At 39.6% G+C, this 27,106-nt stretch overlaps 1 long non-coding RNA gene and 1 pseudogene across 1 annotated transcript; both read right to left on the bottom strand.

Annotated features, from left to right (window-relative positions):
• Positions 1-308: 308 nt before the first annotated feature.
• LOC104643790 (uncharacterized) lies at positions 309-8,458 on the bottom strand (annotated as a pseudogene).
• A 376-nt stretch (positions 8,459-8,834) lies between these two features.
• Positions 8,835-24,372, bottom strand: LOC142602632 (uncharacterized). The gene is made up of 7 exons (XR_012836385.1): positions 24,079-24,372; positions 21,258-21,508; positions 16,835-16,934; positions 16,137-16,228; positions 13,574-13,679; positions 13,250-13,389; positions 8,835-10,205 (listed from the first exon to the last, which is right to left on the bottom strand). It is a non-coding gene; the product is annotated as an uncharacterized LOC142602632 (long non-coding RNA).
• Between the last annotated feature and the right edge of the window lie 2,734 nt (positions 24,373-27,106).

Genomic DNA, 27,106 nt, shown 5'->3' with positions numbered 1-27,106 from the left:
TAAACACCAAAATAACATAGGACTGTGTGCACAGTCCATTTTTTACATGATAAAAGAACGTATTAGAAGCAACACATGGAGAATAATGTCTCCAAGTCTACAGCTCAGCTCAAAGAGAGAACATATAAAATTTTTTCATTAGCTTTAAGATTATTAAAAAATGACTCCCTCATGCTGCATTTATGAGGAACTCATAGGAAGGTATAAACAACCAGCCTGCCATAACTTATTAGACTTACTACCACTATAATAAAGACAATTTAATTCATAATGATTGAAAAAATTAGATCTGTATTTTCTTAGGAGATTCAAAACTGAATGTCAACAAGAAAATTATAATTATAAATACACTCTGGTTCTGGTTATTTCAGGCCACCTTTATGGGAACAAACTTCTATGTCAACCACGTAACTGAGAGCAAAAAATTGGGGTTTTCATAGAATCATCAGCTCAAGAATTCACAAATAATTAAGGTATGTGAATTTGAACAATTAATGTCATTCCATTTTCCAGAGTCTTGTATTACTGTGCAGTCTTCATTGTTTAGATTATTTGGTTCTCCAGCATTCCAGTTTGTGTAAGTTACAGCCCCTCCATTCAAATACATGAACCTGCCTTCAGTCAGTTCATCAGATATTCCTGTATAAGCCTGCTTTGAAGGTCTTATTCAGTCTTTTAAAGCTGTATTCTCAGCCTCATTCCCAGGAGATGCAGGTGCACTTCCAGCTTCTGCACAAAGGGATTTTCCATTGTCAAAAGTATCTTCTTTTCCAGTTGAGACAAACATTTTTCACCAATACTCGTGATGCTCTCTAGAACCAAAGCTAGAAACAAAAGTTAACATAATTGTATTATACCAAAAATTGATCATGCTATTTATCCATGCCACAATTGTACTTTAGAAGTAACTAATACCAGCTATAAAAAGACTATTTGATGAAGTAGTAGGCAGAATCCAATAGAAGTCAAACAAAATAGACACCTGGAAATATCAAGCCCATACTTCACGAAAACTGGAATTTCACAAGAAAGTGTGATTCTAAGCGTTATTCTAATGTTTTTCATTTCCAGTTCATATAATATTACAGCTCTTGAATCAGAGTCTGAAGGTAATTCACAGTCAAATTGTAAGCATGACAAAATAGCTTGCCAGGTTTCGATGCAAAAATCACAGATCAATTAAAATCATATAAAGGAACTGAGCTGCAATTGGCTGATATTCTATACCCATCAGCTTTATCGCAGAAACCAAAATGTGAGGGACTGTAACGAAATTCAGGGTTCAAAGCAACAGGGCAGAAAGAGGAGACAGGGACAGCTTTAGCGAGCCTGGGAAACTGAGTATTTCTCCAGAAAACATACACTATCTTAGGAGAAGTAGGAATACATGGCTGACATCCTTGACAGGCTTTCATGAAAAGGCAATGGAAAGTGAAGTTCTTGTTCATTTAGTAGATAAAACTGCTAGCAACAATTCTTTTGAAACACAGTTGCTGTCTTTAACAGGCAAGTTATTTTATCATATTGTCTTTAATAGGTTTCTGGGATTAGTATGAAAGGAGTCTACCACCTTCTAACAATACAAAAACTGGGACATATGCACAGTGAAATTCTCCCCTGATGACGTGGGAATGGCACCAGCACAATGCTCTTGTGGGCAGGGAACCCCCGCTACGCTTCTGTGCCAGGTAAAACCTCCACAACAGTTTCAGACACCCTTTTCTACAAGCACAGGAGGACAAAAGGAAGATGGCTGAAGAGATTAGTGCTACCAGCTTCTCTGCGCTCTGCAATTTCTTGCCCCAGTTTCAGGTTACTTCCAGGCTTTGCACAAAACTATGGCTTCAGAGTTGTGCTTTCTCCAGGGAAGACACCCCCTTGGAAGGATGGCCAGCGGGCGGTGCGGAGCTACGTGACTCTATTCTGCTGATGCTCACGATGTGGCAAATTGCAGCCTGTGTCATTTCCTCCCAAGTTAATTTAAGAACAATGATGGACCTTGTGCTTTTCCTAATGTGGCATTTGTACCAGGGCTAGTAGTGCACTGATAAAACATTCTTTGAAAGATTTCACACAGTCTCTGGAGAAATTACTTGCAGCCAAGCCCAGGCAGACAGCATCCCAATCCACGTCTACTCAGAGAAAACTATCTAGAACCAAGGCAGTAAGAGAAATGCAATGCAGTGCTTAAAGCACAAGCACCCAGGGAACAGTAGCTGATCCCACAGGCCATGTAACAAAGCCCCTGCCGCCCTGTATGTTGGCAAAATGATCCTTAAAGTTTGGCAGGTCAGTTCAGGAAGAATGCATTCAGTGAAACAGCATCTCCCATGAGCAACACAAGAGAAATTTGTAATATTTGCTTCAACCTACTGTTTTCAGTCCCTTCTCCAGCACAAGCACACCCATCATTTTACCAGGCCAGAAAGAAAACTAATCAACAATTGTACCTTACATTTTCATATGTGTCTAATTCAAAATCTTTACTTCTGTTTCCAAAGCAGTTACTTGTCTCTGCAGGTCATCAGTTACTACACCTAGGAGTTAAGGGTGTTATTTAGTAATTATATTAAAATGACTACACAACAACTGTCCCAAAGATGCTGAGGAGATCTCCTGTAACCTGATGCCATGTGAGATTGCTATTTGGTTTCCAGAGCAGAAACCACAGGCCGCATTGCAGATCTGTTCCACAGGAATTTGTCCCACTGGGAGAGCCGTATCATCCATGACCGGGATGAATATTTGGGTGGGCTTTGAATTCTCAGGGCTGCCAAAGTCATCAGAGGGAAAAGCCCAGTTCTCAAAGGCAAAACACACATGTAAACATTTTTTAAATGAATTAAAATTGAAGTAAACCACACATAAACAGGCAAAGAATGAAAGATTCTGTTTGTAATATGAGATAGAGGCTTTGCTTTTTCAATCACAGACAACAATAAACTAGTGACTCATTACAGACACATTTTTCCCCCATTTATGTTGGTCAATTCATCTCCTATCTAACAGACAGTTTATCCTTCTGCTCCTCACACTTCTGGAAATCACACCTTTCCTCAAATGATGTTATAAGAATGCCAGACATTAACACAAAAATATTTTTGGAAAATACACTTAAAGGTTGAAAACCAGATAATATAAACATGACAAATTTCTTACTTCCACATTTTCCTTTTTCTACCTTCTCTCCTTGTGGTCCTAAATCTTCTTTTATTCCTGGAGGTCCTGCTTTTCCAGGAAGACCCTGTAGATCTCTCAATCCTTGTCCTACGGTTTGATTAAAAATAAAATTGTTTAAATGTTTTCTAAGTTTTTCTCCCACTATGGTTTCTTAGTGCTTAGAGAGAGTACCAAACACTGACTCTTCCCTCCCCCAAAAATAAAAACATCTCAGGAAAATTGAATTGTTCTTGTGGAAAGCTTCATTTGCTAGGAAACACATTACTTTGATGAATAATTCTTTACTACATCTACTTATGGGACACTGAAAATCCAATGAAATAAATGCTGTCTCAAATGCTGTCTCAATATGTATCTCATATTATTGCAGAGATACACGTGCTCTGAAACCAGAAAGCAATATACTTCAGCTGTAATCCAATCACACATCACAGTATATGATCTAGAAAATGAGCTAAATCATAAGATTAAGGATATCTCTGAAGCAGTTTGTTGAAACAGATAGCACTGGCTTTACTTATTTCAACCATGAAATTGCAGAGGGCATACTGAGGATATCCGGACCAGAAAACGTCTGAATATATCAATATATGCCACTGAAATTTTTGTCATAGTTCATATAGAGTGGTATTGATAATGATGGGAGCTTGCTTGGAGGTTGAAAAGCAGTTATCTAAGCTGTGTGGTATACACATGATAACACAGACAGGATACGGTAAGAAAGTACACAATTTGATATGTACTTATTAAGTGTTTGGACAGAAATTATGATTTGGCAACTTGGGAGATCAGGTGACTTGGTTCTACCACACGACAAAAAGCACTTGCTGATCTATTTGCTCTTCGCAGCAGTGCATGAAAAAAGTTACCTAACTGACAAAAAATGCCTCGGGGGAATTCTGTTGTTGGGAATTTCTGAGTATGAAGCAATCAAGCTTTGACCATCAGATTAGTAGCCAACTCTAGCAAGCATGATTTCTGGTTTTGAGAGCTGGCCCCTGGAAAGAAAAAGCAATAATCATTTAGCAGGGTATCGTAGGAAACTCCGCAAGTGATTCAGAGTACAAACGGTACAATCAGATTAAAATCTCATTACATCTCTGTTTTATGGGCTGCTGTGAAAATGTATTGTATTTTTTTATTTATTAAAAGCCAAGTATCTAGAGTAGCATTATAAATGCAAAAAGCATTTTCAGCTTCCTGAAATTGTGCAGAGCCTACAAAAGGTTAATGGGGCAGAAGGAAAGGAGACAAGCAAAAAGACAAAAATGAGAGAATGAAGAAGGCATGAAACAAGACTAACAGGATGACAAGCCAGTCTGGATGGGGCTTTGAGCGACCTAGTCAAAGGTGTTCTTGCCCATGGCAGGTGGGTTGGAGCTAGATGATCTTTAAGGTCTTTTCCAACCCAAACCATTATATGATTCATTCTATCGGTGTCAAAAAACCAATATTGCTAAATTGAATTCCCCAACTATTGTGTTTCTGCTGGGACTTTTCTTTCCACAGTCATTCAGGATTGCAGTACGTCTAAGCTTAGAGTGATTAAGCTGTTTCTCTTGATAGCATCTCTACTACTAGCAAACATCCGCAGCTTGAAGGACAAAAAGCTTAAGTGCATTTAAGTAGTAATGATCTCATTGCCTCCCAATTTCTCCTTTCAGACCTTGTATATTAATAAGATACATACATACCTCTTCCTGAGTATTACACCTCAGAGCCAAAGTCCTCTTGGATCCCAAATCTGCAGTACTTTGCTGCTCTCTCTGACCAGAACAACAGTAACAGGCAGTAACATCCTAAGGTAAAGCTCTGTGCGATGTTCTGACAAGTTGCACCACAGTAATTGTCCTTGATTTTAACGAGGGCCAAATTTGAGGCAATCACGGTCCCACGTATTCTGTGTTTAACTGAAAAAAAACCCAAAATGAAACTACCATAAACATGAGCTGACAAACTTTTATAGTAAATAGGGCACATACAAAAGTCAATTTGCCTTATTTTCTCCCAGTTTTACCAGGCAAAATGAAAGCCAAGCCTAAGGAAGCACCATTTGGTTGACAGACTGGGGTAAGGAGAGAAAATCAAATCCAGAGTGAAATTTGCTAGTCACCTCAATTAGTTCTCTTTATTTTAAGCTTCAGAAAAGATTACCCACAGAGAGCAGCTTCCTCTGTCATGTTTCATCTGATGAAGTACAATATAAAGTATAATCACTAGCATATTACTGTGAGAACATTATCATTAGGCTAAAAGGGAGAACTTAAGCACCACCACTTTTCTACATACTTGGTACTTCCCCCATTAGGCACACATCAAAATCTGGGGCAATGGCATACACCAAAATAAAATAAGGAAAAGTATTTAGCTAACTACTATAACAAAACTTGAATCCTGGTTTATATTTCTTATCCAGCTTCACGGACTCAAGCCAGTTCTTAGCAGCTCTCTGAGGATTTCCTTCTGCTGAATTTTTACATTATGTTAATTATCTGGTACCAGGGAAGTTGACATTGGTGCTGTCTCCCATGAAGGCGGCAAGACAAAGCTCAAAATGACGGCCCAATAAAAGAAATCTTGAAAACAAAATGTTAAGCTCTCAGAGAAGTCCCCTCCCTACAGAGATTCAACCTTATGCAAACTTTTGTTGGTTTTGCCTCCCAGGAGCTAAGATTTATTTACCTCCAAAGTTTTCCAAGCTGACGAACCCAAACCTTTATTCTAGGAGAGCTGAAGTGCCTGTTTACCTTTGGCAAATTGGTGGCAGGGTTTCCTAGAAATGAATTCAGCTCCCAAAGAGCTTAATGATAGTTTGCACCAACAAAAAAAGATTAAAAAAGCAAAATGTTCCAAATTTCTCACAAACATGGAGTAAATCTTAGGGAGCTGAAATAGAAAAGACAGGTTTGGCAATCCATATTTATAATTAGAGAAGATGGAGAATCCACATGCAGAATCACACTAAGTGTGGATGTAACGACAGTCCTCAGGTCCCAAGGCTTATGCAGTTGCTGACGTTCTCAGCAGTGATCAGAATTAGGCTTTGAAGGATGCCATGAAACTTTTATATTTAAGAGGTAGCTAGTTCTAGAGGTCCTACTTAAAAACATAGATCTCAGGGAATTCTTTTGTTCCTCCATAAAAAGAGCTTTAGGACATGATTCACCCAATACAGGTAACAGCAGGGAAGGGATCCTGGAAGAGGCAGCGGGGAGCCCTTGTTCCAGACCTAGTCTTGGAGGTGACAGCTCTGAGTCATTAGCCCGAAACCTGAGAGTCTGACAGTACAGGACAGCCCTATTGAAGTCAAATACTAGGAAAACTGCTCCTCAAAAGCAGATATTACATTTATACAGAGAACACTCAGGGACAGAATGCTATTAAACTGACATTACATACTGCTAACAGTCCTCCTCATCAGCTTGCTGCTCCAGTAGGGCAGCCTACAAAAGTCCTTTCTAACCAGCATGTCTGCACCTGCAAGGGTTGCATGGCCTCAGTATGGTCAAATACTTATCATGGCAAAAGAGATCTTTACTTACCAACACCTTTACTTGATCAATATACAGTGAAACTCTTATCGCACCACTGGCTTCCCTGACAGCCAGCACAACAGAATGTAGTAGAGAAGAAACGGAACAGAAACCTGCTGGTTTTTTACCATGACAACGAGCCTGCCAAGAGAAAGAAAAAAAAAATCCCCTACATTTCTACTAAAAGCTGTAATTTTGTGCTTTATTTTGGGAAGAGGTTGCTTACTGGCTTATCTCTGTCTTGCACAATCCTAATGATCGCCTACCTCAATCTTACCACCCCTATTTACAGGTACTACATATGACATTCTGGGAGTGAGCCCTTTGCTCTTTGCATGGCCTTGGGACAGACATTGGCTGTGTTACAGTACAAACAAACAACCAAAAAATCAGAACAACTGCAGGCACTGAAAGTTTTGACTATAAAGTTTCTCCTCTTTATTCAGTCAATGGATTCGTATTTTAATAACCTAGGAGAGGGAAGGATATTTGAGGCTTGCTTGACTGCAGTGACTGCCCTTCCTGCAACGTACTCTGAATTATCCCTGGAAAAAACTTGACCAACTCAAACATACCTATTTATGTTTAAAAATGGGATGTGGGATGTGGAAAAACAACATGGGGTGAAGGAATATATTTTTAAACTTTTAAGTAGATCACTTACTACTTGCCTTCCTATAACGCTAGTGATACAGTTAGTGATTAGAATAAACTTCTCAATAGAGCGTGCACTGGCCAGCTAGCTGTGGTACCATTTTGTGGACATGAAAAGAACAGTTGCAAGAATAGTGTGTGGGATACTGCCACACGTAGCTCTGCAAAATTAGCAACATAAACTATAATGCTGAGAAAGAGATGTCTTGGGCAATTCTGCTTGCAGAAAATTTTCTTACCCAGAGGAAGGTGTGTTAGACTCCTCCAGCTACAAAAACCAACTCAAACTCTCCAGCAGCAGTGTCAGGAGTGAATTTGTTCCTAAGGTCCTATTTCTGGGGCTGCTGTTCTCTGATGAGGTGGCGGCAAATAAATTTAGTCTGAGTCAAAAAAAAAAAAAAAGAAAACATTAGTTCAGAGCAATGCTATTTGTCAGCTATGATTTGATAAAAACATTGTAGAGTCAACATCATTAAACAGAGATTTGTAATTAATTTTTTTAAATAGGAAACCGAAATTTCCACACACATCGTTCCTAGTTTGGCCAAGAGCCAAACGTAATATCTGTAATGCTGTCAACACACGACATCCAGGGCTCATCTTGTAACCTTCTAACCAACAAAAATGTCTCATTTGTTAAATGTCTGTTGAACTTCCCTGAAGGCTGCTTGCCTGCAAAAGCAGAGAGATGAAGCAGATATGGTTCTCGGCAATTTCTGGACCCCACGCTTCTCTCCAGGTCAGGACACCATCGTGCTGAAACATAGTTTATCACGCAGTAGAAATTTTACAAAGCTGTGGCAAAACCAGCACATTTATATGCGACATCCAAACCTCCAGGACTATTGTAAATTCCTGCATCAAGTGACAAATAAAAATAACAAGGGAGGTGGCTTAGCATTCACAAATTATTAAATGTCTTTGCTGGATTTGTAATTTCATATTCTATCTCCTTATTTCTATACAGCCTTCCCTTCCTCCAGAATTATTTGGTTCTCCCGATTCCCTGTTTGTGTGCTGAGTTCCTCACTATTTAGATCCTTGAACGTACCTTCTTTCTGCATATCCTTCATTTGGGGGAGCAGTCTCATGTCTGGCTGCTCTTTGATACATGGCACAGCTCTCTGCAGATTTCCTTGGAGAAGCAAGCAGCTCAGCATGTGAGAACACTTGGCTTTTGAAGTTTCAAACTTGCCTTTGGAGCCATCAGTTTTGAGTTTTCTTCACTAGCAGCAGTATCAAATGGGAATAGCAGAAGTGGGAACTATATCCAATTATTTTCAACACAGCATAGCAGGGTGACAGCTTCTAGACACTTGCAAAAGAATATATTGGCTAAAGCAGTGGATAGAAATGCACAGCTCGCTCATTGATTCACTTTGATGTCAGACCAACAGTGCGCTCTTATCCCCAAACCAGGAGTTTACAAAGTATTTCAAACTTTTCATTGAGACAACTAGAGTCAGGATTAAAGAATTTTGAAGAACAAAACCCTAGGAATAACCTTGTTTCAGAAAAACCTCAGACCAGGCATTATGGAGCACCATTCTTAATAGGTGCTCATACAGTGAGTTTAATTAGAGCTCTTAGAAGAATATAAAGTGGAAGCTGTCCTGTGCAGGATCTTTTTCTTCTGAATTAGTAGTGATTTATCCCTTGCCTGTGTAACCTACCATGCATCCATACTTCTGCACAGTAAGAAGGATGGAGCAGAGCTGAAGGTGTTCATCTATTTCTTTTCACTTGTCAGCTTGCCACAGAGACTATGCAGATGAACAGTTCCTTCCTGCTTTGGGCTAGTACCCTGAGCCAACCCCCATTAATGATAAAATCTTTGCACGTCCCGTGTCCACTCTATGTATTAAGAGCAATGTAAAAGTATCAACTGCTCGTCAGAGAGGAGGGAATGTATATAGCAGGACACACCAGAACAGTGCCATAGTACTAACACAGAGAAGTAGGAATAGGAATAATACGGTAATTATTATTACAGAGTCTCACCCTTCATTCATGGTAGAAATGAGACAGCATAAGCATCAGCATGTATAATACTCTGAGTTCATGTCTATGTATAAAAATAAAGACCTAAACAAGCAGATCTCAGCATGTTTCCAGTGCACATTAATGAGAGGCAGATAGTCTTTATTTTTCTGTTCTAGGCCAGATAGCTGACAAACTAGGAACAAAACGGGATTTTGTACCACCTTCCCCTCCCTCAAAATTTACGTGACTGCATATTGGTCTGGACTTAAGTTTATAAACCAAAACCTATTCCTGTTTCTTATTAAAAACAGACACTGCAGAAGCACTGAGTCTGTACTTTGGAGTTTGCAAGACCGAACATATCATCTTTACAGAAGCGATAAGAGAGTGAGACAGTTCTGAAGCAGACCAGACCAAAAAAACCCAAACAACCTTCTTAACGCAGAGGAAGTTCTGTTTGAGATTCAGACAAAGTTCACAATTCACACAGCATCCCTCACTCAGGATACTGACTATTAAGAACACACGTACCAAGTTTCTCCTCCTCTTTTGAAAACTTGCTGACTCAGCTTCCTGTCACCTGAGCTAAAAGAGATCAGAGCTTTAAAAGCATGAGATTCACAAAGAAGATAACATCAAGATGCCATTCTCACCTTCCCTAGCCAGCTATTCTGCTTTACCTACATTGTAAAAGCTTGACTATAAAGTCAAACAACTTCTGTCTTCACCTTCATTGAGATTTAAGGGAATTTACCTTATACGTTTGTAGTGTATCTGTGTACGGGCCATCCATCACTCATGAAAAGTGTTTATCCAGCCACCAGGCCGCTTTTCGTCCAGCTTTCCATTTGACTTCTGAAAAGAATGCATTGCTTAGTGCAACTGGAAAACTAAGCACAGTGTAAAATCATGACATAATTACACCTTTATATTTGAGAGCAGCTACAATCTTGTCCCAGTACCAGAAGAATTAAGGAGCTAGAGAGACAGAGGATTTCACAGGGTGTTTTTCTGCTCCAGCATACCCACGTACAAAGATAAATTACAATGCTTCAAAATATAACCACAGTTTACACCTTGATATTTACTCAACTGAATCAAACAAAAAAATACACTGATGCTTACAGGGGTGTAGGGGGCCAAACTGTTCAGTGCTATATTGCTCTCTGCAAGAAGTGGCTAAATCTTGCCATCAGAAACTAACAATAAATGCCATTCATACAAAGTTCAGAGCACATAATCTAACTGTTGGGCTGATGGGGTCTATAGACTAAAGGGTAATTTCTGCCCTTCATTCATCTTGGAGGAACAGGAACCTTCTTGCTCTTTTCCTTTACTTTTCTTTCATCCACTGTAAATGAAACATGAATGGATTTGGGTTATTTGCTGTTCAGACTGCTTCAAAGACAGGCCTTTTCTTGATATTTAAGAGCTCAGAAAACACCCTGATTTCCAGTTTTTCAGTCTAGCTACAACAGAAGATGCAGAATGGCACTTTTGCCAAAGTGGACGAGTTGTTCACGTTTGACAATTGATTGGTCAGTAAAGAATTCTCAAGGGTTTTCTTACTGTTGCAACAAAAATTTGTGAAGCACAGGCCTCTTCTAGCGTGTAACTGCTGAGACTCTCATACAGTTGAAGTATCAGAACCTGTAAACACATTTTGCTTCTCAATTAAATTGCACATTGACAAACGTTTTGTGAAGATTGAGCAGGTAAGATTCCAGATAAGAATCATACATAGATTTAGTAATACCAGGTACAGTCTGTTTGCACTGAAAAATCTTTAATATTCACAGCAAAGCTTGCGAAGGATGGGGTGGTTACTGAGGCTACCTACTGAGATTATGGAACCAATAAAGTCCCTACACTGTTTCATGGTTTTTCTTATGTTTTAGCAGGATTTTGCCTTTTTGTTTCATAATGATAACGATTCTACAAAAGATTCAAAGTCATCAGTAGGGTATTCAGGACCTGCGTTTGCACAGCTGATCCAAAAGCACTTAAAATGGGAAACACCAGATGGTAACTAGACAAGTGAAAGCACAGCCAATAATGAACAAAGTGGCCTGTAAGTGACCTCTGGTGGACAACTAGGACAGTGTTAAATTTGTTTGCTTTGTATTTCTCAGGAGAGTAGCTTATCCACTCAACTAGCTTACATCCACCAGTTGAATATTATCTAATATTATATAATAATCAAAGACATTGTCCAAGTGAACCAAAAGTATTTCATGCAAAAAATTGGAGACTAATACAGGAATGAGAAAGTTTTGCACCATAAACTTTAAAAGCCTCTGTAACAAGAGGGATTCTTGACTGTTGCCTATATACCATTAACAAAGTGAAGCTAAGGCAATCTTTTCAGCTGATCTAAAACTCACCAGCAATTTCGAAGGGAACAGAGTCGTCCTTTGAGGGTCTGTCAGTCATCCAAAAACCACCAGCATTTCCCAGGTCGGGTGAGATGGTGGAATGTGTTGCTTCCAGCACATGCAGGCTGTTGATCATGGCCAGAGTACTCAATCAAAAGAGCTCTTATAGCTACGTACTACAATACAGAATATCCCTAAGGACCCTATCCCTATTCCCAACTAAATATTTTTAAAAGAGAATTGTAAGCTTGGGAATTCATTTTGATCGCATGGCTTGAAGAGGCTTCCAACACTGGATTTCAGGGCTCATGTTTCCAGAGTGCACGTACAGTCTGATAGACTACAAACTTTGTGCAGATCTATGTAGGACTGCAAACTCCCTCTTGGTAATTAGACTTGCTTTCCCTTCCTACTGGAGGGAAAACTCCAATAGCTTATTGCATGGGTCTAACAATAGACACAGGAGATGGTTCGCTGTACAGAAATAACACACTGAAATTGTTCCCAAGGAAAACCGGTCTATCTTGGCAACAGTTGTCCTGGCAACTAAGTCTCCTCACAGAGGATGATGGCCACTGATCCGTGGAAACTGATCCACAAGTCATTTTTCTTGGACACCAGAGGGGCTAGGGAGTAGAGCTGCAGAGCCCCCACCATTTGGCTTTTCCCCCTCACTCTCATTGAGAGGGAACTCCCACCAGCCAAAGAGGTTAACAGAAATTCTGCTTCTTGAACATAGGTCCAGGTTGTATTAATTACAAGGCATATTAATAGGCAGTATCCTTACAGACACTTTTTTTTTAAGCTAGTCATGTTAAGGACTGGCTTATCTTTCCACCATAAGAGGAAAATTGCACTGGAAAAATCACATCAGAACCTAAGTCAACACAGCCATGACAGCACTAAGCAGAGCACAGATAAAAATAGCAGAGCACATTTCTGTCTAAGTACCTTTTGAGAAGACAGGGTGAAAGCTTTGAAGGGCTGCACAGCTTTTGATTTCATATCTTACGTGGAGTAACACCGGTGCTCATCAGGGCTAGCACTGCTCCAGGAAGGCTCTGCTGCGCTTGTAACTGCACAGCCCCAGCCCTGAGCTAAATGGAGTCTGAAGCTCGTAGCGAGGAGCTTAAACGGTGGTTCATTCGCCGTGGACAGCGTCCCCATGTTCAGCTCTCCCTGACTGCCTGTTATGACTTGATTGCTCTTTTTGCTAAAGTGGCGTTACTGCAAGTTAATATCACTTTGGGGCAAAGCACGTGCTATATTAATTGCTGCTCCTTCCCCTGTACAGCACATGCACTCATTGATTGAAATGGACAGAAACACGCAAGTCAAAATGCCCTCTTTTCAGCACCATTTGCCCACGCACACCAGGTGTAAGAGCACAATGTATGAGGCCTCACTTCCCAGCCAAAGCCTACTGTTCCCTTTTTCGCTTACACTCCCACCTCTGAGAGGGCGAAGCTGTTTGCCTCAACACCTCTTGGAAATATCTGAAGTCTCGCACAAGGTGAGCCTCACCTAGATGCAGCCATGGGGCTCTGATGCCAGGACAGGGGCTGCAGGGACGGCAGCTCTCCTTCACGAGGAGGATGAGCAGCCCTTTGGCCGCAGAGCTGGCAGTGCCCATCCAGCCTGCAGACCTGCGCTGACTTGAAATCCTGCCAAAAGAGAAAACAGCCATTTCATTTTCATGGGCTTGTCATCCCTGAGCCGTCTCTCTCAAAGGACGTGTGGGACTGGAGACTCTGGGCGACCAAATAACGAGCAAGGAGTTGCGCGGTGAGCAGAAACTTAAGCCGCCGTAATTGGAAACAGATCAGTCAGAAGAAATGAGAGCAGCACCTGAGTCCACCCCAGCTCCAAAGGGCCAGTGTGAGGGTGAGCAGGCTGCACCAGGACAGCCACATCCAGAAACAGCAGCATTTCCAGCAACTTCTCAGAAACTGATCTGAAAAACATATTCCTGTTTCAGAAAACATGATATTGCAATAAAATTATTTCCTCCTGGAATATTTCTCGTGGTCCATTCTACTTATTTAATGGGAACAATGCCAATTATGCATATTATTATTTATTTAGTCATGAATATTTAGGCACATGCATTGTCATATAGGAGGAACACAAAAGAGTTTATTAGATGATAGCACAACTTCCGCATGAATTAATATTTGCATAAGCAGAGAAATGTTTTTCATCAGTTTACCCTTCTCTTTCCATTACCTGCACAGTAAACTCAAACACAGTAAATGTTTCAGGAGGCTATTAGGCAGGTGCACGCCCAGAGAGACTTTCAAGGAGAGGAAAAAAGCATCTCAAGCAATAAATCATACACCCTGAAAATTGCATAGTAAATACTTGGAGATATGTAAAATCCCACTTCTAACCTAAATGAGTAAACAAGTTCAAAAAATGAGCTCAGACATAAAAATTATGAACTGACTACAAATCAACTGCAAACACATTACAGGCCTATATTTGTTCAAATATTTTATTCATAAGAAATAATTTGAGCTGTAGTTGTATGCAATTTATGTTGCATAAACTTAAGCAAATACTTGTAACCAAAAGCTGATTTAAAGAATTAATGAGGAATCTCTAAATAAAATTCTATTACTAAATAATTTCTTCCCTGATTTACAAAGCCATATGCTTCCTCTGGCGTATATTCCAAGACTTCTATTAGCAGCTGAGCCCTGTAATGTTGGGATAGTGACAGACAGCTCAGGCCTGATCAACCTCTTGCTAAACAGGGCTGGTTGTACGGTAAGGTGAGAAGAAACCATTGGTTTTGAAATGTTCTTAAAGTATTTAGGGTTCAACAGCAACACAAGCCAATAGTATGTTTATGCTGAAGGGCTACATTTCTTCTCTAGGATCAATATTTTTAGAGTATTTAGTAAACAAAGGAAGAGAAGGAGAAACGCGCTTTTTCACCTCTGCTAAAGCACTTCCATTGTCTATTGCTGCACTCCTTTGGACATCAAATTTAGCAATGAACATCTCAGGTTAAGAAGTACCACAGCATAACATGGTACATCTGCACAGTCTGAACTGATGAACCATACTGGCAGTGTTATTGGGCTTTTTAGTAACTATAAGCAATTGGGAAATTCAGATTCCACATGCCTTTTAGTCAGCTGTCTCAAAACCTTTTTGTACGTGGTCTGCTAGAGCTGTGTCATTTTCAGTAGAAAAATCTTTCACCGAGAAAACAGTTAGGCATTACTACCAGTTGGATGGATGTGCAAACAGTAAGTACAATCTCAAAAAAAGAATTCTAGGTTTTTTTCTTTTGATACCTGGAATCTCCTTTCCCTCAACTCCTTCCTTTCTCTGCTGGCAAAATATAGGCACAGAAAAGCATGCCCACACACCCAGGTGCCTAAGTGACCACGTCTGTGTCAGTCCACGGCTTCTCTGAACTCAACGCTAGCTATAGAAAAACATGAAGATCAGGCTTGATTTGTACTAACCGCGCTGTGCTAACTCCACACTCTGCACTAACTCCAGACTAAGTGTACATGTTATGCTAAAGCAATATCAAAGGAACACAACACTTATTTAATGAATAATACACATTTACATTTGTTGAATAAAAACAATACCATAAAATAGTAGCTAGCATCACTCTCAGTTTTGTGTGACCTTTTGCATTGAATTTACGTTGCCCAATCTTTATAGAATTTAAGGTAGATTGCAAATACGTGTATTTCCATGCCAAATTCATTTCCATGCCCTTCCAGTAATGTCTACCTCACTACTTTCTGGTGTTCTATAAGTTAATTTCTTGTTAATTATTCTGTACTTTCTGATATTACATAGAATTATAAAAGTCTTAGTAAGCCATATGCTTTAGAATTGTTGGAGATAATGTGGAATGTCTACAAATTAACACCTCCTCCAATCATTACCCCCCAAAATTATTACCCAACCAGAGAAAAGAACTAGTCTGTCTTCAACATTTAGCTGACTTTCTAAACTGAATTTAGTTAAAGTACATATGGGGCTTGACCAACAGTTGTGACACTGTAAAGCTTTCCATTGACTTTTTGTACTGTGGATTAAGTACATATCAGAGATAATGTTGAACTAAACAAAAAAAAAAAAAATCAAACAGCTAATATTTACATAGAAATTAAAGACTTACAAGAACTACTCCAGTGCAGCAGCTCTTATCACCTACTTTCTGCTAATATTTCTCCAGTTCTCTTGTATTCACTTTGTCGCACATAAACATCAATTGTGCAAATAACTTTCTATTCTGTTTTCACTTACTCATCCTCTTTAGTTCAAAAACTCTTTTAAGGTTCTGAACGGTTTTGGAGTAGTTTCACAGCTTGGGCATTGGGCAGATGCTCTTTTTCAGATTGAGCCGGGTTAGAGAAACACTCCAAGCTTTACTTACTACTTTGAGATGCATCCGTAGGCTGTTACATTGTGGAAGGACAGTAATGAAGAACAAGCTGTTTCTCCCCAGTGCCTCCTCTGGATCTGATGCTTTTGAATACAAGGAAAATGGAGATGAAGTTTGGCCTTTTGTAAATGTTATAGACAACTTCCCCACATTATGGACTAAAACCAAAATGGTCCCTTTTTTAAAAATTTGTTTGCTTTAAATCCCGTCCCCACAGTTTGGGTAACTTATGGCACCAACCAAACAACTAGCTGTTGTCATTAATCTTTGATAGCATTAATATTCATTAGAAATCAAAGCTGTTGTATTCGTAGAGTATCCTTCCACAATATTATGGAATGAAAAATATTACGGAATGAATCCTAACTGCTCTTAAAAGGTAGTTGCCAAAAATATGAAAGTTATCAGGATTTTTCTGACCCACGATTTTGAAACACTAGATCTTTCCAAAGACAGTGAGCCAAAGATATCTTGATATGACGACAGAAATGCAAAAATGGGTTTGTTAATGTGTTCTGACAGCGCCCCTTAGCTCTCAGTCACGTCCCATCCAACGGGAGGTTTGCAGCTCCGGTGCAGTAAGAATGACTGTGTCCTGGTTTCAGCTGGGGTAGTTAATTTTCCCAAGAAGTTGGAAGGGGACACAGCCAGGACAGCTGACCCAAACTAGCCAAAAGGATATTCCATACCATACAATGTCATGCTCAATATGTAATAGGGGGAGCTGGCCGAGGAGGCAGGATCGCTGCTCAGGGACAGGCTGGGTATTGGGTTCAGGTTTAAATAATTCTGAAAAATATGAAACAGATCCCCAACAGTTTTCATACATACAAAAGAAGCCCTAAAAAACAACTATCCTCTTCTCTCAGTGTTTTCTAATGTGTTTTTAGATAATCATAGGATACATTACAGCACTTCACACATAACTCTGAATTGTAAGTGATAAAGTCATGGGAGGATTTCTTGTCACTAATATCACCTTGCAGTAAGAAGGAATGTTCATTTCCTTTCAGTGAGTCACTACCCAGCAGACGGTTTGTTTGTCTAACAGTGATAAAGCCAGAACACAAGAAAATTAATTTTCTCTAATGACAAAACGAATGAAGGAAGGAAGTCATGTGGCTGACAAACTTCAATGTGGAATCCAAGCAGGAATGCTAAAATTGTGAATTTGTTACTGTGATACAGTACTGTCATAATGGGGACATCACTTATGCAAAATAGTCCAAAATGTTACTTAAATCTGATGCACTGACAACATATGAAGCAAACATGCACATTTATACCAAGTCACAGAAACCCAGGGACAGATAGATTAACAGGATCTGCCTTCTTACGCATTTGTCCATTGTTCTCTCTTTACCACACTATTCGTTGCTATCAATTTCCAGTTTGAGTTGTAGGATTTTATTACTTAAATGCCTAAGCATTTCCCCTGTACATCATCTATTCCAAGTAATGGTTATGCCTAGCTGCTATTTACTCTATAGCACTGCTCCCTGCTGACTTCCTTAGAGAAGTAAGCTGCCCAGCAGCTTGGCAATAAAGAGCTTTTGAAGTCTCAAGTCACCTTCAGAAATATCAGGTTTGAATATTTTCCACCAGCAACGATGCCTTTTGGGAACAGGAGAATGAGGAGGACCCAGAAGCACAATACATCTAAATTACTTTCAGTGCAGCATAGCAGAGTGGCAGCTTCTAGGAGCCTTGCTGAGCAAGGCCACGTTATTTCCCTGAGTGGCCCACATGCGAGCGTGCTGCGTACAGATGCATAGCTAATTTGCCAATTTACTTTGATGTCAGTTCAGCTGAGCGCTGCTATTCCACATGAAAAGTTTAAGTGGGTTTCCGGCTCTGTCGTCCTCTGAAAGATCTAGGGGGGTCAGGATCAAAGGGGTCCTGGAACAAGAAACCCTTTGAGATGGCCTTTACATCACACTGGTGTTAATAAGGTCCTGCAGAATTACTTCAGTCAGATCTCCGAGGAAGCAGCACTAACTCTGGGAAATGTTTTTTCTTGGAGGAATATTGTATTTCTCGTACACACTCATTTGCCATTGTTTATGTCATCAGTGTATCACCACCAGCCATGCAACAGCTTGGCTGTATCTCTCAGCTGAGGACAAAACAAAACCTGAAACCCCACAGGTACCCAAATCACTTGCAAACCTAATCTCAGTCTGATCCACCTTTCAAAATGTATCTGTATGAGGGAAGTGACTAACAGAAGCTGCTGTACTTATGCTACATCAGCTTCTCCTATCGGAACAAGGACCTCATCTCACCCTGAAAAGAGGAAGCGGACCTTTTTTCCCTGCTTTTATAACATGTTTGTTTACCTTACAAGGCTTCTATCTATAATGGCAGGCTACTCTTTTTATGTGTCATTTGTTTCCTTTAAGAAAAGGCTGAACTATGCCACCCAGCTCTTCTAATGTCTTTGAAGATTGTCCTTTTTGGTCCACACAGTCCATTTTTTCCAAGAAGATCCTCAACACTTCATGATCCAATGAGGTGAATCAGGGAAGCTGAAGAGAATGAGTTGAAAAGAAACAGTGCAAGTAAAGCAAAGCATTACTTCAGTCTCACAGCTTTGTAAACATTTGCAGATAGCTTTTAAAACCACTAGACACAGGCTGCAACAACTAAAAGCAAACCCTGATCTTTTACTACAAATGCAAAGTACAAGATTTGATCCTTATGGACCTTAACTGGAATTCCAGAACTGACTATATTCAAGTTCCACCAATATTTGCATTTATATCCTTGAATAAATTCCTACAATTGCCTGAGTAATGGCTTTTTAAGATTTCCTTTTGGTCTTAGTAAAATTATTTAAGGGAAAAGAGGCATTGCTTTCTGTGCAAGTTTGCCCAGTCAGGCTTTGTAAAGTGACCTGATGGGACGAGGTATAATAGTGAAAAGATTTCAGTGCTACACAGTGGATTTTTTTCTTTCATTGTAAGATAATGTACACAGAAGTCAATTTTCCACATAACCTAAACAACTGCACTGACCCAGATATACTGGAAATATACAAATTATCATTTCAGGAGAAAATTCAGTCTCTTTTCTGAAATTAAAATCAGCACTAGCCCCTACTACCACATACACTAAGAGAGGTTTCTGTGGTACATAGCAATTGCTATGCATTACGGTGTGGAATGACAAATTTTACTATTTTACTTAATTTCAGAATGTATTGAATTTATTGGAAAATGTGAAGTGATGATATTCTATTTATAGCTGTGCCACAATGATCAATTAGCATTACCAGAGGGTAAAGTAATTATAGTGAGTTAATAGTGGCCTTAGTAGTAGCATTCTTGACTTTAGTCTCTTTTACTAGCTAAGCTGGGAGGCTCCACCGGCTGGAAAATGGCTACTGTTTTATCTTGGTCTTCCTATCTTTAGTATCCTCCTCACCATCTCTGCTGCTCTCAAGAATTCTACAAGGAACAAAGTGCAAAAATTTATTTTCTTTCTCCTTATATTTGCATACAATGCCATTAGATGCTCTTGTCAATGACATTTCTAACGACGAAAACGTGGAAAGCAAAGGAAAAATATATTACACAAATACCTGCATATTTGAGAGACATTTCTGCCATCCTCTCCAGGCTGCTTACAGGGAAACCACAAGTACCAATACAAAGCCATAGAGAATCTCTACATATCTGGTAGGAAAGTAAATTAAAAAAATAACTGGAGAAGACCCTTATAATATTCAGAGACAATAATAAAAAGTTTTGCAAGAACTGAAGCAGAGTATATAATTATGGAAGACTCTTTTGGGGAGGACTAATGAAATGACTGATTTGCTAGGCAGAAGGGGCAAACCTGCCTCCTCTTCTGCCACCGAAGCTAGGGCACTGATGCACCAGGAGCTTGTCTGTGACCAGATGTTGTGGCTCCCTTACCTTCCACGTTTCCCTCTTCAGCCTGCTAGCATGGATGAGCAAATAAGCCACCATCAGTGCCAAAAAGCTGAGGAAGGGGTGGAAAGTCACGCATGCTTGAATCAGAGGGGTTTACATTTTTCTGCCTAACTAGCTTCAGCGAAGATGTAAAGCACACTGCCTTAAAGTTTGCTCTGAAGGCACTATTCTTCTATCCTTCCCTCAGGCAGAAAGATGGATGATGTGACCTTTCACAACCTTCAGCAGCCCACTCTGCTATACTGTGGGTTTTTTTCATCAGTTTAACATCTTAATAGTACTTTCTTGAAAGCAGCTTCATTTTATGAGCAATCTCTTATGACACATACATTTGCATTAAAGGTTGGTTTTGGTTTTTTTCTTGGTAGTGGGAAATTTTCAGACCTTCTCTGAAGTTAAATTTCTCTCCCTTAGCCCTCTAGAAACATCAGATTTCTGCAGAATTTAACAGGAGTCAGAATGATGCTTCCGACAGGTCCAGTCAACTTTAACTTTTCATATTAATTCCTTTTAGTTTTAACATAAGCATTTTAATTACCTTACTAATGAACAGAAGTTCTTCAACTTTAGGTCATTTTGAGCATGCTTGGTAAGGACGTTGGCTGAGCATTCCCAGATAGCTAATGAATTCCTCATTATTAGCAACAACTTACATTGAAAAGTGTTCTTAAGTCTACAGATTTTCCCTTATTTTGGCCTTTCATTTCCTACTTGTTGATATTATGGGAAAATTTTTTTACATGTTTATAGATGCTTCCAGCTTTAGTGCAAAATATTGAATGGGGCTATATATTATATAGCATCATATTTTCCTTAAAAAAAGGCATGAAGAATTCTTCAAAAAGTTGCTGAAACAACTCCACCAGGAACAGATTTAATTCACTACCAGATCAGAGCAGATTTAAATACAGTAACCTAGAATTGAAAGATCGACAGAACAATACTTGTGGAATATTCCACTCACATTTCACGTGGTCTCATATTTCTTTAGCCTTTCACCACATGATGACAAGAAATCAGAAGATTTTATAAACTTTCAGATCATCTATGCTCACACAAACTTTCTAGCCATACCTGGCAGTGTGAGGAGGATTGTATCATACACCATTTTAATGAAGAATAGTTGAATGTAGTTACCAGTGAGAAAAATTGGAAAAAAGACATTTTTCTGCACCTGGATCCCTTTGTACCCTCATTTTCTTTCTATTTCCGCTGTCTTCGCCTGGTTTTCCATTCGGAGCAGGGCCACGGCTGGCGCGGGGGGTTTGCAGCGGTGGAGATGTCACCAGGAGCGCTCGTTCTGGAACTGGTGCGCTCAGCATTGGATGCAGCAGCATTGCTCAGTCGTCTGGCCTGGAAGAGTTAATGACAGAGTTACCATCAGAGCTGTTGCCTCTCTTTAGCTGCTCATGCTCCATAAGGTAACTATGTTAAATCAAGATGGGCTGATTTACCACTTTTCATTCTGATTTACTGCTTTTTAATACATGGCGTGAGTGCTCTTGGACAGCTCTCAAATAACTCCTTTCAGAAAGGCGGTCTTAAAAAAACGTCAATTGTAGAAATCACCTAAAATTTGGAAACCCAAAGTGGTAAACTGAGTTTCCTCACATTACACTGCAAGAGCCTTGGCATGTAAGTACTCCCAGATGCATTTCCCCCTGCTCATAGTTAAGGGTCCGTGATGTCCCCTGAAAATAAGAGGACTTCAGAAGTGTGTCCAACATGCTTGGAAGCCTTTATTCTTTGAGTGTAAGGTGATGAGCTTGGCGAGGCCTTTAACTGTCAATTATGGGGTATTTCTGCTAAGTTATTAAAGTTCCTCCTTGGAAGCAAAATTCAGCCCTTATAATCCTGTCTCTTGATATCGCTTTTTGCTGTTTTACTCGTTAGCTATAGCTAATGCCCAGTTGCATCTGAGCTCACAGTTGCTTTGGATTCAGTGAGTTTGTTCAAACAGAACTGCACTAAAATCCAATTTACTAAGCTTCGGGTTTTGTAATCAGCTGCCAAATCCCATACAGACTGGATCTATCAAATATACATTTATCTTCCCGACCATGAAAAAAGGTAGATACGCACAGATAAGCTGCTTTGTGTGAATGACACCAGTGTAAGTCAAGTCCAGAATTATGAACTCTACAATAAGATGATGCACATCAACATATCTTCTGTAAAACAGGAGACCAGAAATATGAATTACTTTAGACACATTTAATGGGTGCCACATGTTCTGTTAAATTCAGCATTACTACACTGGATGTGTCATCAGAACATCATCCACATAAATATAAACTCTGAGTAATTTTTTTCACTTTTTCTGCAGCTTCATTAAAAAAAGAAAAAATGAAAACTAGAGGCAGAGAGTGCACTCAGTTGTTGACTATAATTTTTGTTGCTTTGCAGAAGTTTTAAGCAGAAGTAATTTTGGAGTTCAACCTTCCATTAGCCTGCTAAACAATTAGTAGAATGATCTCAAATTTCTCCCTTATGCCACTTTATTTTAGGTACATTTAAAAAAATTAATCTAAACAAAGAACCTAATTTTTTTTTTCATGGTAAACAAATACATTGTACAAACAAAGGAATTGCAGCTGATAGCTAATTAACTGATATGTCTGATAGCATAATAGAGACCAAATGTATATCATTAATCAGGCTTCCAGAGTATTTGATAATACCAGAAACAATGTCTGTCTAAATTACTGCAAGCTATTGCTTAAACCCATCCAAATTCTACATTTAGGACTGATCAGTCTAATAAAAGCAAGGAAAATATTTCCATGGACTGTAACAATTCTGAATCGTGCTTCTGTCAGAGTTGATTTGCATGATGCTGAACTTAGCAGTAAATCCAAAATCTGAAATACAAACAGAAAAGACTTTTCTTCTGCAATATATTCACCTCAATTCATATTCTTCAGACCACATCTGGAATTCTCAGTGTTTTTTCCCCACTCCCAGCTGTCATTTTATCATCTATTATATAAAATTGATATCTAATTATGGGCTGCTGTGGAAGACATTCCACAGAGATGCCCATTTCTACAGCAGAGAAGTGAAAGAATTGATGATGCTCCTTTTCAGTTTCACACATTATTTTTCCCCTGTAATCAAAATGTCAGTTTTTATGATTTCACTAATTTATAGCCCAGTGCTCAAAAACTATCAGAGCTGAATAATCAAAATATTATTAGAACTTCATAAGGCTGTCTACCACAGATAGTCATTATAGGACTTCTAGCCGAGTATTTCCACGTACTTCGAAATGGCAATGATTTATTCCTTGAGCCCTGATTAGCAAAAGCAGGACATGCTGACTTACTAACTCAGTTTCAGTAATAATGTGGCCTAAGATCAAGGTTTTGAAAAGTGACAGAGAAGCTGATTTTCCTTAAAATAGTCTAAAAGGAATAAAAATCCTGGCACTATACGAAGCCAGAGCCACTTGAGTACCTAAACGTCAGGTCTTCTCATATTGTTTATCAGAGGACAATACTGACACAAGGTCATTCCCTGTGACCTCAAGGGAGCTAGGGCTTTAAAGGTTGCCCTCATATATGTCTGGTTACAGAGAGTCTAAATACAATACCTTCTACCTTCTAAAATCTGGCTTAAATGACAAGCCTGAACTTATTTTTAACGTGTTTGTTAGATTTAGGTGTAGATCAGATCTTAAACTCTTTCTATTCCTTCCTTATATTACTCTCACATCTGATTTAAATTTAAAATTATTTTCTTTTCAGGGACAGTATTTTCAATGAAACCTGGAGAGTTTCTAATCCTGCTTTAAAATGTTGAAAGGCAATTTGCAAGAGTAGGCTAGTGTTCTAATAAAACTGGAGTACGCTCTGAATTTATCACCTATGCTGTGCCACTTGTGAATTCACTGACATTAAAGAAACACCAAAGAGACTCTAGTCTAAGGAAATGTACTTTGGCATCTGAGCAGCTACAACACCACCACCACGACAAGGTTGAAGTCTAGTGCTTACCTTACTTTTGTAGCAGGTTGGCAGCTACTAAAACTCTGGCAGCCAGCTTTACATTAGTCAGAAACGGTTCTCAAATAAAAGTCTGTAGAAAACCTCCAGACACACAAAAAAGAATGTTTATTATGATGAAAAAAGAAATATGCCAGCTATGTATTTTATTTTGTACATATTATGCCTGCTAGATCTATACTCAGGCGGCCCTTCTAACCCTTCTCATAGTTTGATTCAAAACTGTCCTTTTTTTTACCAGTGTTTCATGGGCTTATGGTGCAATTAAGTTTAACTCCTCTAATTTTGACAATACAGAATCTCTCTTCATCCAGATTCTTCTTTCTTTGCACATCAAAAGAAAACAAACAAAAAGAGGAGCACTGCTGTTGCACCTAATCGAAATACTCCAAATAGCAGCAACTTTTTTTTTGTTTTTATAATTTGCTCAGCAACATTTCCTTCCAATTGCCAGTGCCTTTCCTGCCTCCACGCAGGCACTGACATGCTTCTGAAGCATTATCTCATCAAATCCTGCTGCAGCTGCGACCAGCTCTTCACTTGAGGATGTCATACAGTTAGCAGGATCAGGAATGCTTGTTACGCTCTCACTCCCTGGTCTGGCACAAAGGTCAGCCTCAGACCTCTTTCCCACGCATTCACCACATGCTTGGGGATATTACCTCTAACCCAATGCTTGCCCTCAGCCTCTCCAAGCGTGTCTTCAGCCACAGCCCCCTGGGCGAGCCCAGCTCCCAGCCAGGCTCCCTGGGCTGAGCGGGGCTCTGCTGAAGTCCTGCCTCAGGAGCCTTCCTTCCCCGAAGCCACCTCCAGCACTACACTGCGGGTATGCTTGTCTGTAACGTACCTAGTTGCTATCTGGATTTTTGAACTTTGCTTTTGCTTTTTGTTCTAAGAGTTTAGTGTGCATCACAGTTTAAGGATATCCAAACACTTCATTCTTGAGCAACAATTTGAAACAGGTTTATAGCACTACATGACATAAAATAGTAATCCTTTGGATCAACTTCAAAAGAAATTAGAGCCATGAATAAATATAAACTAAAAAATTGCACATCCTGATCTATCTTCTCTCCTTTAAGGCCATCCATCCCATTTCTTCATTTTTTAATTAGTACACATTAGTGGAAAGTCTGATTTGGATTAGAGCTGGCAGTTATCATCTAGGGATTGCATCAGGACGTGAAAACAGGTGGTAGCAGTATCATTCAACTGTTTAATTGCAATCAAGATATCCTGATGCAAAGTAAAGTACATGTGTTTCAGTACTACATAAAACCTAACAGCATGCTATACATCTACGATAGGAATTATTTGTATACATACAAACAAAACTTTCAGTACTCATACAGATGTTGTTATTCTTCAGTCTTTCAGACAGGTCCCATTAAACCATAAGTGAACACTCCCCCATTCCTTACTTCATGTCTGTACAAAGAGTCAGTTTGTTGAACTTGCTTTCTAAGACGTTTATAATTTGCAATAAAACAGCTGCACGTTTTTAACATTTGAACGCTCCTACTTGCAACCTGTCATTTCTGTGCTACAGACCTATTTGTGAAACCACAATCTTCAGGTAGGCAGCTATTTTTAAAAAAATGAATTGCTGCATTTCCTCATAGCAGCCCTCATAGTGCTGATAAAACATCAGTGTTTTGGCCACTGCGGAGCAGCACTGGCACAGCACCAAGGCTGTCTGTCCAACATCCCCCCTCACCAGTAGGCTGGGGGTGGGCAAGGTCTTGGGAGGGGACACAGCCAGGACAGCGGACCACAGCTAACCAAAGGGATATGATGTCTGCTCAGCAATAAAAGTTAAGAGAGAGGAGAAGCGGGGTGGGGCGGGCGCATTTGTTACTTATTTTTGTCTTTCGGAGCAACTGTTGTGGGTACTGAAGCCCTGCTTCCTGGGAAGTGGCTGGACATTGCCTGCCGGTGGGAAGTAGAAAATAATTTTTTTGTTTGCCTTTGCTTCCACACACTACCTTTGCTTTTGCTTTATTACACTACCTTTATCTTGATCTACAAGTTCTTTTCCCCCCATCTCATCTTATTTTCTCCCTGCTGAGGAGGGGAATGATAGAGCAGCTTGGTGGGCACCTGGTGTCCAGCCAAGGTCAACCCACTGCATTGTATTAGCAGCATAAATGTAGACCTGCATTTTGTACTCCTGTGAGGAAAGGAGAAGAATTAAAATTGAGTGCTACTGCTCAAAATAAGATATGAGCACATACTGCAATGGCTGCATAAGAAGAGCTCCATGTTTAATATCTAAAATGCAAATGCTTCAAGGAAACAAAACTTTAAAGATGCAGCAGTACATAATTTGCCAAAGTTCACAATTAAGAGAGACATGAAAGACAAGTCATTCTGAAACTGTGTTTTAGAGGATCCTTAACATAAACCCTTCCTTTAGAATCTGGCACTTTGTATGTATACACGTATATATGTACACTATGGGTTAAGTGACAGCAGCTTTGGTTTCTTAGCTGTGCCAGTTTACAGTAAGCAGGAACGGCACTTACCATGCTTGAAGCTACAACTGCAAGAGAGATCACAAACAACAGAAAGTTTTGTATTGACACAGTAAAAAAGGGAAAAGCACACTGATTGACTGCTGCTTCATCTGCTGCGGGTTGTCCTGATGATTCACTTTGTCACCTGTACACACCTGGTGCTGCAGTAATGAAGAGCAATTATTTACAAAGGTCACGGAATTTTCTAAAAATGGTCCTCAGTACAATGTACTGCAATAGATGTGGTTTTGCTGCTCTCCATTTAAACTGGTTCTTTTGTTGCTATCCTATTTCTGTGTAAAACATGGATTACGCTGGAATTGAACAGGGGGCCCCCCTGCCTGTCCCACCCTCCTCCTTGCCACCACACCTCATTCTAAAGGAGCACATAGATTAAGATAAAAATTATGCGCATATGTATATATATAAACATATATACATGTATATAGATATTAAAGTAAGTTGCTAGAAGGCTTACGTCTTGACAGAATCTCATTACTCAT

Source organism: Balearica regulorum, chromosome 7 (assembly GCF_011004875.1).
Source record: "Balearica regulorum gibbericeps isolate bBalReg1 chromosome 7, bBalReg1.pri, whole genome shotgun sequence".
NCBI classification, from domain to species: Eukaryota; Metazoa; Chordata; class Aves; order Gruiformes; family Gruidae; genus Balearica; species Balearica regulorum.
The sequence above is the reverse complement of the archived record's forward strand: the minus strand, read 5'-3'. Positions and strand labels throughout refer to the sequence as shown.